General features: G+C 44.4%; 1 long non-coding RNA gene across 1 annotated transcript; it reads left to right on the top strand.

Annotated features, from left to right (window-relative positions):
- The first annotated feature begins 9,563 nt into the window (after positions 1 to 9,563).
- On the top strand, positions 9,564 to 13,551 carry LOC309871107. The gene is made up of 3 exons (XR_014315037.1): positions 9,564 to 9,719; positions 11,497 to 11,650; positions 13,129 to 13,551. It is a non-coding gene; the product is annotated as an uncharacterized lncRNA (long non-coding RNA).
- Positions 13,552 to 13,828: the final 277 nt, after the last annotated feature.

Here is a 13,828-nt window from a genome sequence, read left to right as displayed (position 1 = left end):
CAACAGAATCAGTCAGAAAATTCTAGAGCTGAAAGAAAGGTTAGACCCCCTCTAGCCTGGGTGCATCACTTTGCTGATGAGAAAACCAAAGCCCCAACAGAAATGATGAATGGTCCTTCAGTTTGTTAGGGCAGAGTTTGGCCTGGAGCCCTGCTTTCTTAATTCTCCCCACAAAGCTTGCTCATTCTTCTTCTTTTTCAGTGTTCATAGGTAGACTCAGTTGTTCACTTTTAGAATTAGCTTTTCTAGTTCTACCACAAAAAATGTCCTGTAGGCATCTTTATTGAGATGGTGTTGAATTTATAAAGTAACTGAGCAGAGAATTGACATTTTTGCAGTGATGAATCTTTCTGAGAATATGGCATAGCTCTGTATTTCTTCAAGTCTCTTTTGTATGTTAAAAGTTTGTTTTAAGGGCACCTGGGTGGCTCAGTTGGCTAAATATCCAACTCTTAATTTTTGCTCAGGTCGTTATCTCAGGGTCGTGAGATCTAGCCTCACACCTGGCTCCCTGCTGGGCAGGGAGCCGGCTTAAGATTCTCTCTCTCCCTCTCCCTCTCCCTGTGTTCTCCTCCCCACCTCCCCCTTCTTAAACATTTTTGTTGTTGTTGTTTAAAATTATTATTACTGAAGTATTGTTGACACACAATACTATATTAGTTTTGGTGTACAGCAGAGTGATTTAATGATTCTGTACATTACACAATGCTCACCACCATAATTGTAATTACCATCTGTCACTACACATGTATATTGAAGTTTTCTTCATACATTTCTTGCACATTTTGAGAATTATTCCAGACTATTTTATACTTTAGTTGCTGTTAGAAATCCTTCCACTGTGCCTTCTAACTGGGTGATATTTATATGTAAAAGGCTATTGTTAACTACATATGAGTTTTGTAACTGACTTCATTACCCATATCTTTTGTTTGCAATTCAGTAGATTCTCTTAGGCTTTCCGGATATATGTTCATGATAATTATACATCATAATTATGATAATTCTATAGATCGTGATAATTTTTGCCTCTTAGTTTTGTATTTTACACCTCTAAATTCTTTCCTAATTCTAATTTCTTGCCTACTTAAATTGTCTTGTATCTGCAGAGCTCTTTAAAGAGTGAGGTAATGGGCATTCTTGTCTTTTTGTCTGTCTTTAATGGAACTGCTTTTAGTGTTTTCCTTTGACAGGTAAGATGCTGACTTTTGGGAAGATACACATTATCATGCCAAAAAAAGAATTTATCTATTCTTCTTTTATTAAGTTTTTCTTTAATCTAGAATGAGTGTTTAATTTTATTCAAATATTTTGTCTGCTTGTAATAAATGATCAGTTTTTCTTCTTAGAGTTTTCAAGTATAGTGAGTCATATTAATAGATTTTCTAGCATTGAACTATCCTTGCATTCCCAGAATAAATCCCACTTACGTGTGGTTATCATTCTTCAAATGTACCACATGAATCTGTTTATTAACAATTAATTTAGTAATTTTGCCTCAATCTTCATTTGTAAGTTTGGCCAGTAGTTTTCTATTTTGTGTGCCATGTTTACTGGATTTAGGTATCAGTGTTGTGCTACTCTGAAAAATTCATTTGCAAGTTCCAGCAGTCAGTCTCAAGAATGGCCTGAAACGATCCCCAGGTCCTAGTACTTACACATTTTGTGTAACCCTCTGCTACACTATTGCAGAATTTGTCTGTGTAGTTGCAAGCAAACGGCAGAATCTCACTTCTGAGACTAGCTTGTAAAAGACTATGACTTCTGTCATGGGTGGTTCTTTTTTGTTTGCTGGCTCTCTCTTAGATTACTTTGCTCTAGGAGAAGCCAGCTGCCATGTTGTGGAAAGGCTCATGTGTCAAGAAACTGAATTCTCTAGCTGGTAGCCAGTAAGAAACAGGACTGGCAGCAGCCACACGAATGATCTCAGCAGCAGACCATCCTTCAGACAAGCCTTCAGATGACTGTAGCCCTGGCTGACGATTTGACTATCACCTCACAGGGGAGGCTGATTAAGAGCCTTTTAGACATGCTGCTCCTGGATGTCTGACCTTCAGAAACTGCAGAAACAAATGTTTGTTGTTTAAAGCCACCGAGTTTTGAGGTAATCTGTGATGCAGCATTAGATAATGAATGCAGCCGTTTTCTTTATTTTCAGTTTTCCAAAGCAGTTTACACAGCATTGGAGGTAAGGTTTACTCTAGGGCTTAAGTAATGGATATACTTCAGCTCTGTGAAGATAAGGGGAAAGGCATTCTGGGAACGGGAATTAATGAGAAGAGATAAAATGTGCATGGGTAATAGACATCTACAGAAAACTTTGCTGAACAAGAGCAGAATACACATTCTTCTTAAGCATACATGGAGCATTCTCCAGGATAGACCGTATCTAGGCCTTAAAACAAAGCTCAGTAAATTTAAAAGGATGGAAATCATACAAAATACATTCTCTGGTCTCAATAGCATGAAATTGGAAATTAATAATAAGAAAAAATTGGGGAAAGTCACAAATAACACAGATATTAAATAACACCCTATTAAATAACCAATGGATCAAAGAAGTCACAAGGGAAATTAGAAGATACTTTAAGAGGAGTAAAATGGAACAAGCATACCAAAACAGTGCTTAGAGGGAATTTTATAGCTATAAGCACTTCCACTGAAAAAGAGGAAAGACCTCAAATAAATAACCCAAACTTGCACCTTAAAACACTGGAAAAAGAAGAGCAAACTAAAGCCAAAGCAAACAGAAGGAAGGAACCATTATGATTAGAACATAAGCTAAGGAAATAGAGGATAGAAAGACAACAGAGAAAATCAACAAAATTAAAAGTTGGCTCCTTAAGAAGGTGAATAAAGTAGACAAGTCTTTTTAGCTAGACTGATCAAGAAAAAAAGAAGACGCAGAATACTTAAGACCTGAAATTGAAGAATGGATACTATGGGCTTTACAGAAATGCAAGGCTATAAATAACATTATGAATGACTGTATGACAGAATAGTAGATGACTTCACTGAAATTGATAAATCCCTAGAAAGACACAAACTACCAAAATGGGCTCAAGAAGAATGGAAAATCTGAATACGCCTAAAACAAGTAAGGAGATTGAATTAGTAATTTTAAAACTTCTCACAAAGATAATCCCTTGACCAGATGACTTTCCTGGTGAATTCTACCAACAATTAAATTAATTAATACCAATTCTTCGCAAACTCTTCCAAAAACAGAAGAGGATGAAACACTTCCCAGCTCATTCTATGGAGCCAGTGTTACCATGATACCAAAACCAGACACAGACATGACCAAAAAAGATAACTACAGACCAATATCTCTTAGGAATACAGATGCAAAGATCCTCAACAAAATATTAGCAAATTGAATCCAGCAATATGTAAAAAGGATTATGTATATGACCAAGTAGGATTTACCCCAGAAATATGAGGTTGCTTAACATCTGACAATCAATTAATGTAATACACTACATAAGCAGAATAAGGACTGAAACTTTATGATCATCTCAATAGACAGAGAAAAAGCATTTGACAAAATTCAACACTTCTTTATGGTTAAAAACACCCAATAAACCAGGAATAGAAGGGAACTTCCTCAATCTAATAAAAAGCATCTACAAATCCTGACACCTAACATACTTCATGGTAAGAGACTGAGTATAACCCTGTAAGATTAAGAACAAGACAAGGATATCTACTTATCACTTATATACAACATTTTATGAAACATTATAGCCAGGGAAGTGAGGCAAGAAAAAAAATTAAAGGCATCAAGATTGGAAAGGAAGCGGATGACATGATTTATATAGAGAACACCCTAAATAACCCATGAAAAACTATTAGCTCTAATGGGTTAACAAAGTTTCAGGATACGTGAAAAATATACAAACATCAATTGTATTTCTATATAGTAACAATGAGTAAACTGAAAACTCAATTAAGAAAAAAAATTCCTAAATTGATTATCAGTTGTTAAAAAAAAAGAAAAGAAAAAATTCCATTTATAATAACATCAAAGAAATAAAATACTTAGAAATAAATTTGACAAGAGAAGGGCAAAATTTATGCTCTGAAAACTACAAAATATTGTGGAAGGAAACTAAAGAATTTCCACCTAAATAAATGGAAAGGCATCCCACGCTCATGGATTGAAAGACATAATATTATTAAGGTGGCAACACTCCCAGATTGATATACTGATTCAACATAATCCCTATCAAAATTCCAGCTGTTTTCTTTGCTGAAATTGACAAGCTGATCCTAAAATTCATATGAAGAAGGAAGGGATCCATATTATCCAAAATAAACTTGAAAACAAGAAACAAAATTGGAAGATTTATATTGCCAGATTTCAAAACTTACTACAAAGGTGATCAGGACACTGTGGTACTGGTCTATAGATGGACATATGGATCAATAGAACAGAATTGAGAGTCCAGAAATAAACTCTCAACTTTATGGCCACATGAATTTTGACAAGGCTACCCAGATAATTAAATTAGGAAAAGAATTGTTTTTAAAACAGTGTTGGGACCACTGGATATCTACATGTTTAAGAATGAAGTTGAACCCTTACCTCATACCACATACAAAATTTACTCAAAATGGCATCAAAATTAAAAACTTCTGTATTTCAAAGAATACAGTAAGAAAGTGAAAGGACAATTCACAGAATGGGAGAAATTTTTTACAAATCATGTATCTGGGGCACCTGGGTGGCTCAGTCATTAAGCGTCTGCCTTCAATTCAGGTCATGATCCCAGCGTCCTGGAATCGAGCCCCACATCGGGCTCCATGCTCAGCAGGAAACCTGCTTCTCCCTTTCCCACTCTCCTTGCTTGTATTACCTCTCTCTCTCTCTCTCTCTCTCTCTCTCTCTGTGTGTGTGTCAAATAAATAAATAAAATCTTTAAAAAGAAAAAAGAAAATAAATCATGTATCTGTTAAGGGATTTGTATCTAGAACATATGAAGGACTCTTACAACTCAATAATAAAAAGACAACCCAATTTAAAAATGGGCAAAGGATCGTAATAGGCACGTCTCTAATGAAAATATACAGATGATTATAGGCACATAAAAAGATGTTCAACCTCATTACTCATCAGGAAATGCAAATCAAAACCATAATGAGATACCATTTCACACCTGATTATTATTATCTAGGATAGCTTTAATAAAAAAACATAGATAATTACAAGTGTTGGCAGGGATATGAAGAAATCAAATCCTCATACACTGCTGGTAGAAATTTAAAATAGTGCAGCTGTCTTGGAAAACATTCTGGCAGTTCCTCAAGTGGTTAAACATATACCATATGACCCAACGATTCCACTCCTAGATATTTATTTGAGAAGTGAAAATACATGTCCACATAAATGTGGACTTCTACATAAATGTTCATAACAGCGTTATTCATAAGAATCAAAGAGCAGAAACAACCCCAGTGTCTATCCCTCAACTGATAGATCAATAAATAAAATGTGCTATATTTATACAATGGAGTATTATTCAACCATAAACAGAAATGAAATACTAACACATGCTACAAAGTGGATGGAACTTGAAAAACTCAGGCTAAGTGAGAAGGACCACATATTGTATGATTCCATTTATATGAAATGTCCAGAATAGGCAAACTGATAGAGACAAAATGTAGATAAGTGGATGCCTAGGACTGAGAGACAGAGGGAAGTAGAGTTTGGAAAGTGATGGTTAAGAGGCATATGGATTTTTTGGAGGGGTAATGAGATATGGTAAAATTGATCATGGTGATGTATGCATAGCTCTGAATATACTAAAAGCCACTGAAATATACAGTTCAAAATGTATAGTGAACAGTATAGCATATATATATTATATCTCAATAAAGTTGATTAGAATGGTGTGTGGGGAAATCAGGGACCCGTTTTGGATCCAAAGTGCATGTGTGTGTGTGTATTTTGAGGAGGGTGGCCTAGTACTGGCACAATAGGAGACAAGGGTGGAGAAGTTGGGGGGGGGGGGAAGAGCCCAGCTCAGACACAGGGGATGTGCACTACCTGCCAATTAAGAAAAAGGTAGGACACTGATGGCAAATAGATTTTGTCTTAGATGCTATCCTTGGCCAATAGCCAATGGCAGGTAGTGGCTACCCATTCTTCTATACTGGGTCTTGAGGAGTCAGGTTTTTAGGAAAAGGTACTGTGGTTGGCTACCAATGTCTGTGTGTGCAGTAATGACAACTGATATTTCTTGAACAGGACCTTGCTACTAAGCAGTGTCCAAAGTACCCAATGTTCTTCATCCCATTTAATTCTCTTCAGTAACCGAAGGTTGGTACCATCACTATCTCCAATTGATAAAGGAGAAAGATTCAGCCACACTGACGGAAGGTCACATGGCTGGGTCACGGCAGACTCAAGAGTCAGGGCCTAGAGAGTTGAAACCAAAGTCCTCTGGCGATTCTGGGCCATCGTGACTTTCCCAAGAACGTGGGAGCCTATCTTTTAAATAGGCCAGCAGGCAGAGGCCACCCTCCTGGACATGATTAAAGATGTGTTTGGGAAGATTCATCTGCTTTAAAATCTTTCCTGAGGTCTGGAATGCCCATGGATTTTGCTCTTTGGGGCAGTGTTAGCTGTTCAGGGTCCCCTGAAAGGAGTTACAGCTCAGCAGTAGACATCTTCTGGGTATTTGTGGTCAGTGGCTAGCTGCAGGGCCTGGGGAAACAGAATGACAGGGAAAATGTTTTGGGGGATATGCGGTAGGGACAGCAAGTCATGGGGCACACACACAGAAAATCCATCCAACCCGCACCCCCGCCCTGCCCCAAGTCACAACCTGTAGCATCTGGTGACTTTGCCCAAGCCCTTCCCTGTGAGGTTTTAAGGATGCTTTGTACTTGCATGTGACCTTTGGGGCTAGGCTGATGTCTCAGGAGGCTACAACTGGCCATGAGTGCAGTGGCCTAGACATGGGCGTGCTTGGCTTTCCTGAGTGGCCCGAAAGTGGAGTGTCTTGGTTTCTGGGTCAATGGACACTTTGTGATTTAAGAAGCAAAAGAAACTCACTACCCTGACATGCTCACACAGGACGTCACCTGAGACTGGGATAAACTAGTAATCCACCCCATGGAGTTGCCTACCCAACCTTCCTGAGGTTCTTTTGGGGACATTCAGGTCCCCGGCAGGACCAGCAGTTGCTGTTTGCTTGGCAGTTAACTTTAGGAGAGATCTGGGCCTCTCTCTCCCTCAGAACAGAATTAGGCTGGCAGACTCCGAGCCCTCCTCCTCCCCCAAATCCTGACAGCCCGTCCTCCTGTACAGCAGAGGGTGGCGAGGTGTCTTGGACGAACAGAGGCAGAGGTAGTGATATTAGTGGAAGGGTGAGGCTGAAAGCTGCTGGTCGGCTGCGAAACAGGGGGAAAACATAAATGCAAGGAGAGGTATGACGAAATGCAAACACAGAATTTGGAAGTTGGTGAGCGCAGGTAGGGGTGTGAACGGCCTCATACCCCAGTTTGTCCCAGCTTGTTCTAGCCTTCTCAGATTTCTCTACCCTCTTCTCCAAGTTTGGTTTCAGTGTTACCTGGGTTTACATATCAGCTCTAATACCACTTGTGGGTCCTCACGTTATTTATCCTCAGAATCTTAGTTTCCTTGCCTGTAAGTTAGATGGAATGGCACCGTAGCCTCCCTCAGGCGTGTTGTACAGATAAAATGAGGTGATATGTAAAGCACCTAGTAAGGGTATAGTAGATGCTCAATAAATGGTATCTATCCTAGTACTGATATTTTGGGGGAAGATTTTACTTATTTACTTGAGAGAGAGACAGAGAGACAGTGCAAGAGAGAGGGAGCATGGAGTGGGGCAGAGAGGGGCGAGGGAGAAGGAGAAGCAGGCTTCTCGGTGAGCAGGAGCCTGCTCGATCCCAGGACCCTGGGATCATGATCTGAAACAAAGGCAGAAACTTAACTGACTGAGCCACCCAGCCGCCCCTCCCCCTCAGTGCAATATTTTTCAAAGTTATTTTTAACAGGGTGCCTGGGTGGCTTAGTCAGTTGAGCATCTAACTCTTGGTCTCAGCTCAGATCAGGAAAAAAAAAAAAAAAAAAGTGGGGGATCAGAGCCCAGACCCTGGAGCATACTGCCTGAAGCCCATCTTCTTGCTTACAACCCTGGGATGGTCTTAACCTCTCTGTGTCTCAGTTTCCTCATCTGCGAAATGGGGATACAATGCCCTTTCGCTCAGGTCTTGTGTGAGGAGGAAATGAGTCCGTGCCTGCAAAGTGGCTCTGATGGTCTCTGGTACCTGGTTAACATTCAGGACAGTTAGCTGCCAGCCCGGTGTTGGGAATAGACACCTTTCCCGAGGTACTGTACCCAACTCAGCTTGACCGACTGCAGTTTTCTCTGGGAACACTGGTGGCTGAAGGCGGAGAGTGCAAAATGGAACTGTCCTAGAAGTGGAAGAGACATTGGAGGTTCCCTACTCCGACTTCCTCCTTTGAGCACTGGGGAAGCCCTAAGACCCCAGAAAAGATGGGGTATGGTCAGAGTCACAGAGATAGAGCTGGAGCCAGGGGCCCTCTCCCCATGCCTAGAGCTTGGCCATGGCTCCAATTCTGATCACACCAGCTCCCCTCCCCCAGTCAGGGCCCATCTCCAGGGGTCACACCAAATGGGGGGCTGCTTCACCCAGCAGGATTCCACTCCAATTTAGGGGGCCTAGGGACCTACCTTACCTTTGAGTTCAGCTCAGACCCAAGGCCAGCTGCTTGCTGCACTGTGAACACCTGCCTTTTCTCATACCCACTGCTGCCTGGCTGGTAGGGAGTGGTGAGCGGGGTGGGCAGAAAGCTTTACCTGAGAGGGTCTTTTCTGGCAGGTGCAGGAAGTAGGCAGGGAGGAACCGAGATCTGGCCAGCCCAGGGGTGGCAGGACTTTGGTTGTTTTAGGATTAAGTACCCGCACTGGGCAAGAATTATCTGTTGTTCAGCCGTTTGTGTTCTCTTTGTTCACTTTGTTGATTTTCTGTGAAGCTATTTTTAGAGAATTCCAGCCCGTCTGAGCTCTGCAAAAGGGGGGCCGACAGGGGTGCAGCCCACACCTGGGCAGGAGAGCCAGGCGGCCAAGGTGACGTGGTGGCAGTGAGGATAAACACGTTGGGGGAGAGAAAGGGACCAGCTGCCGAAGTGTCCCACCCCCCTGGAGGGACTTCTTCTGGTGCTTTCTGATGAAAAAATGTTTTGTTTGTTTGTGTATTTAAAGGTGAGGTTCCATCCCTCACGCTGTCTTCAGAAATTCGTACCACATAAGGTTGCTGCACTGACCTGAGTATGGCGGGAGTCCATTTGGGAAGGCACGATCAGGAGGGAAGGACCCATCAGAGGTATTGCCATAGGGCAGCTCTGGGGGACAGTGAAGGGTACTGTGGGGGAGTGGGGGGGCACTATGTGAAAAAAGGGCAGGGGGGCAGTGTGCAAATGTTGTAAATCCTGTACCTTTGATTCTGGTGTAAACCCTGGCTTTCTCCTTCTCTATATTTTTCTCCTCTTTTATCCTCCCCAGGGTGCTGGTCATCGCCCCAGGCAAGATGCTTTCTTCAGTGACCTGGAAGTGCTGGTGTCATGGACTGGACCGTTGGGACCGAGCCCCTTCCTCACCTGTCAAGCCTCACTCCAGACAGATCCTGGGAGGCAGGTGTGGGCCTCCAGCGGAGGGGAGGTAGGACAGCATCCGGGTGGGTCTGCGCGGACACGCCTGGAGAAGCCTGTGCTAGGAACGGACGTGGCTGCCCTGTGCAGACCAGGCTGCCGTGAAAACAAACCCCCAGTGATGGGGCACAGGGAGGAAGGGAGGGATCCTGCCCCTGATCCAGCGGCTGAAAGTGAGAAGCTGATAATAGCAAGGAGGCCTGAAATGCACCCACGGTAATCAAGCCATCTGGCATGCGCCGGCTGGGAAAGGAGGCCACATCCGGCCTGCCAGGCCCCACAGGGCAGAGGTGGGGTGCGGCCGGTCAGTGTGGGCATCACGTTGCCAACCATGCTCTGGAGCTGGAGGCTGGGAAGGGCTCTCATCTCCAGGCCATGGGGCTGACCGATTCTCACCTGCCAGAGGGTGGGAGGGAGGGAGCCGGCGGCCAAGGCCGTCCCTTCCTGGCCCCAGGTCTGCACCAGGCTCAACTTTCACTGGGACGAAGCTTTTGGAAGCAACACCCTGGACCTTTTATTAGCTCAGATGGCGATTTTTCAAGCTTTGTGGGATCCTGAGCACTCAGGGCACCAAGAGCCAGCCCTCACCCTGTCCTGACCCAGTGCCAGGCACCGTGCCGAGACCTTCTGCCTACATCACCTCATCGAGTCCTCGTAAGAATTCTGCAGGAGAGGAGTTCTCTCCATTTTACAGAAGGGAGGTCTGTTGTGTCGAGCTAGGACCTGACACACCAGTGTGGCTCCTGAGCCCTGCCCTTCACTGCTGGGCAGCACTGCCCGACTGCTCCATAGCACAAGCTGGAGGGCAGATATGGCCTTGACTGGCCACTGGGGAACCAGACATCCTCTGGATGTGGCCTGTGGGTGAGGAGAGGAGGCAGGTGATAGCATAGCATCAGAATTGACTGTCCCCTGACTTACAGCAGGCAGGGGGCTTGTCTAACCTCACCCCTTCTAAGATGAGTGCAGTCAGATATGGAGAGGTTGCTTGGGGTCACCAAGCTAGAAAATAATGAAACAGGGATCGGATCTGAAGTCTTCTCGAAGTCCTAGCAATCGCTCAAGGAGAATAAGACCGTGTCCCTGCCCCTGGCACCCCTGCTCCATCTGCCTAAGCCCCCATGGCAGGGGTGTTGGCTAGCAGGTGGCAGTTAACTGATGGAGCTTTCCTGAGGGGCAGAGGCCGTGTTGACCTGGTCACTAGTTCCTGCCCACCTGGCAGGGGCCCCCTCCCTCTGGTAAAGAGAATTGAGGAGAACCGGAAACACTTCAGCCTCCTGCCTTTCTGGCTCTCCTCTCCCTTGGCTGAGGGCTGATCAGTGTCCCTGGAGACTCTCTGTCCTTCAGGCCTTGCCCAGAGCTCAGCTTGGGTTGCACTGGGGTCAAGCCCCAGCTGGGTCCTGGAGAGGAGTCTCGAGCCTAGGACTGAGCTATCTCCGGATGTCCAGGAGCTTTGCCAGGCAATCATTGCAGGTAATGGCAAAGGCTTAGAACAAAGTGTCCAAACTGGTTCAGCACCCTTCAGGTATTTCTCTTATTTTGTGGATTTGTTTCATCCACCTGCTAAAGACCTGCCCTGCCTTAATCTCTATTCATGGAGGGATGAAAGATTAGATACAGCTTTTTGTTTGTTTTTTAAGCGCTCTACTGTCCCTTGGGTTGGGCCTTGCTGGTCTTTCTACAGGACCCCCTGCCTCCAGCCCCAGACAGGGGTGGGGGGCAGGCTGGGGCTCTAGGGACGCTCAGATCAAAGTCCAAAGTACATTCGGTGTTCGTTCTAAATCTAGGTTTCCAGCAATATTGTTTAGCATCTACTGGCATTCAACCCATAGAAGACATAAGAGACGAATTGCCCTTCAGTTCTGAAACAACATTGATCAAGTAATTACTGTACGGAAGGCGCCAGACAAGAACATTCTTGCTTCCTATCCTGAAGGACAGGTAAGACATACACATACAACACGAAGTTCAGGATCAGTAAGAGAGACATAGCAATGCAGAACAAGGATACAGCACCAGATTCATTGCCAAATGAAGGACAGGAACAGTTTTCATACGAAGTGTTGCATGGAATAGCTAATGTTGCAAGACTTACTACTGACCAAAGATGCCAGCAAAAGACATTGCCAGCATCAGAGGCACTCTGAAGAACCGGGTCAGGAGTTCAGAGGAGAGATTTGGCTAGAATTGTTGGAGATGGCTTTTGGAAGATGTGTGTGTGTGTGATGGGCCTTCGCTGGGCTTGGAGCTCCTTCCTTATTTTGGAGATCACCCTGCTCTCTTTCTGGGAAGAACACCTCTCCCCTTCATCAAGCCAGGAACTGTCCATTGGGTTACAAGTGGGAGCGCCACACTTCTTCCTCTGTCACCCAACCACAACATTGGTCCAGGGATGGACGCATGACCCAAAGACAGCCAAGGAACACACATAAGATCTGCTAGAGCTGTTAGGAGAGAGGAATGTTCTCTTTCTCACTGGGCTTGAACCTGGAGTTCACTTGGCAATGCAAACCTCTTGCCACTGGAAGTGCCAAATCTGCCTGAGAATGGCACCAGCATAGAGGACACAAGACCGAGAGATGACATCAAGTGCTAGCGGCTTCTTGCAAGACCCCGAATCAAGACATGCTTGAAGATAGACCTCCTCCTCGACTTTTCAGCTGTGTGGTCAGTATATCTCCCATCTTCTTATATGCACTTGGGTTGACTTTTTTTTTTTAAACAGAAAGCATTTTTTTTACAGTGTGGGCCTCGATCTGGGGTTGGAGCTAAAGAGGGTGATCCACTACGGTGTGTGGATGAGGTTAAGGGCACGCTGTCCATGGGACTGTGTAGAAACCGACTGAGAGAGAGGGTCTTGGTATACCGTGTACAAAATACCTTGGAAGAGAACCTGTGTTTTCACTCTTCTGGCTGCATTTCTCTATTTAGACAAATCCAGTGGGACTGCTGGGAAGTGGCATGTAACAGGAGGACAAAGGTAGAGAGAGAAGGAGCTCTAAAAATAATAAAGTAACAACAAACTTTTACTGAACACTTACTTCGTGCAAGGCACTGTGCTGAGCCATTTTCTCACTTAATCCTTTCACCAGCCACGAGGTATTATTATTTCCCCATTTTACAGATGAGGAAATTGAGGCACAAAGAATTTGCAAAGTGACCCAGTTAATAAGGCTCAGAGCTGGGATTTTAACCTGAAAGTTCAAGGAGACTAGATCCTACATTCTCAACTTGCCCTCTTCTCCCTGTGGCCTCTTCTGTTTGATGTGGCCTCCACCTTGGGGAAGGAAAGGAAACAGCTGTTGCTAAAAAGGGCCACAGGAGAACACAGGATTCAAGTGGCTTTTCCCAGTGCTGGCCCCGATTTAACTATTTGTTCCTTATTGCTCTGTTTTGTTTTGTTTTGTTTTGTTTTAAAGTTTGCTGTTGGACAAAAGCTGACACTTTGGCTCCCCGCTCTCAATTAGCAGCTATCCTCCGGGCCAGCAGACGACTCCGGGACACTCCTGGTCGGGGCTAACACCCTCCTGGGCTGGCTGATGACACTCAGGGGGGAGCGAGGCCCTCTGGACAAGGCCTCACCTGGCCCCAGCTGGCTACCCCCTCCTCCGTCTTTTTCTGGCTCTGTATCTCCTTCCCTTGGATTGCCTCAGGAGAAGGAAAGAAGAAATGTTTTTTAAAAAGAAGTTTAATGAAACCAAACACTTGTATTTCCAACTATTGACATTGGATTTGTGCTTCTCCAGCCCGGCCATTTGGGACAAGTCTTTAACCGCCTCTCTTCGCCCGACGGTCTAATGCAAACAGACCATAAAAAAATAAACTTTCCCCCCCAAATATTATCTTAGGCCTCATTTTATCATGCTTCCTTGAGCTGTCCCTGTAAAAGGGAAGAAAAAAGAATGTGGGTTTTAGTTTGTGCTGGTTAGGGAGGGCCCCGTCGCCGGCTCTCCCAATGCTGTCTGTCTGCTTTCCAGAGAGCATGCTGTCTGTCTGTCTCCAGGCAGGCCTCGCTCCAGCTCTTCTCATTACTTAGCTGGGCTTCATTCATTCACCTGTAAAATGGGCTACTAACACCTGTCTTCAAGGTTTCAATAAGACAGAAGTGGCAACACAAGT

The sequence above is a fragment of the Mustela nivalis genome (assembly GCF_964662115.1).
Source record: "Mustela nivalis genome assembly, chromosome: 8".
Lineage (NCBI taxonomy): Eukaryota > Metazoa > Chordata > Mammalia > Carnivora > Mustelidae > Mustela > Mustela nivalis.
The sequence above is the reverse complement of the archived record's forward strand: the minus strand, read 5'-3'. Positions and strand labels throughout refer to the sequence as shown.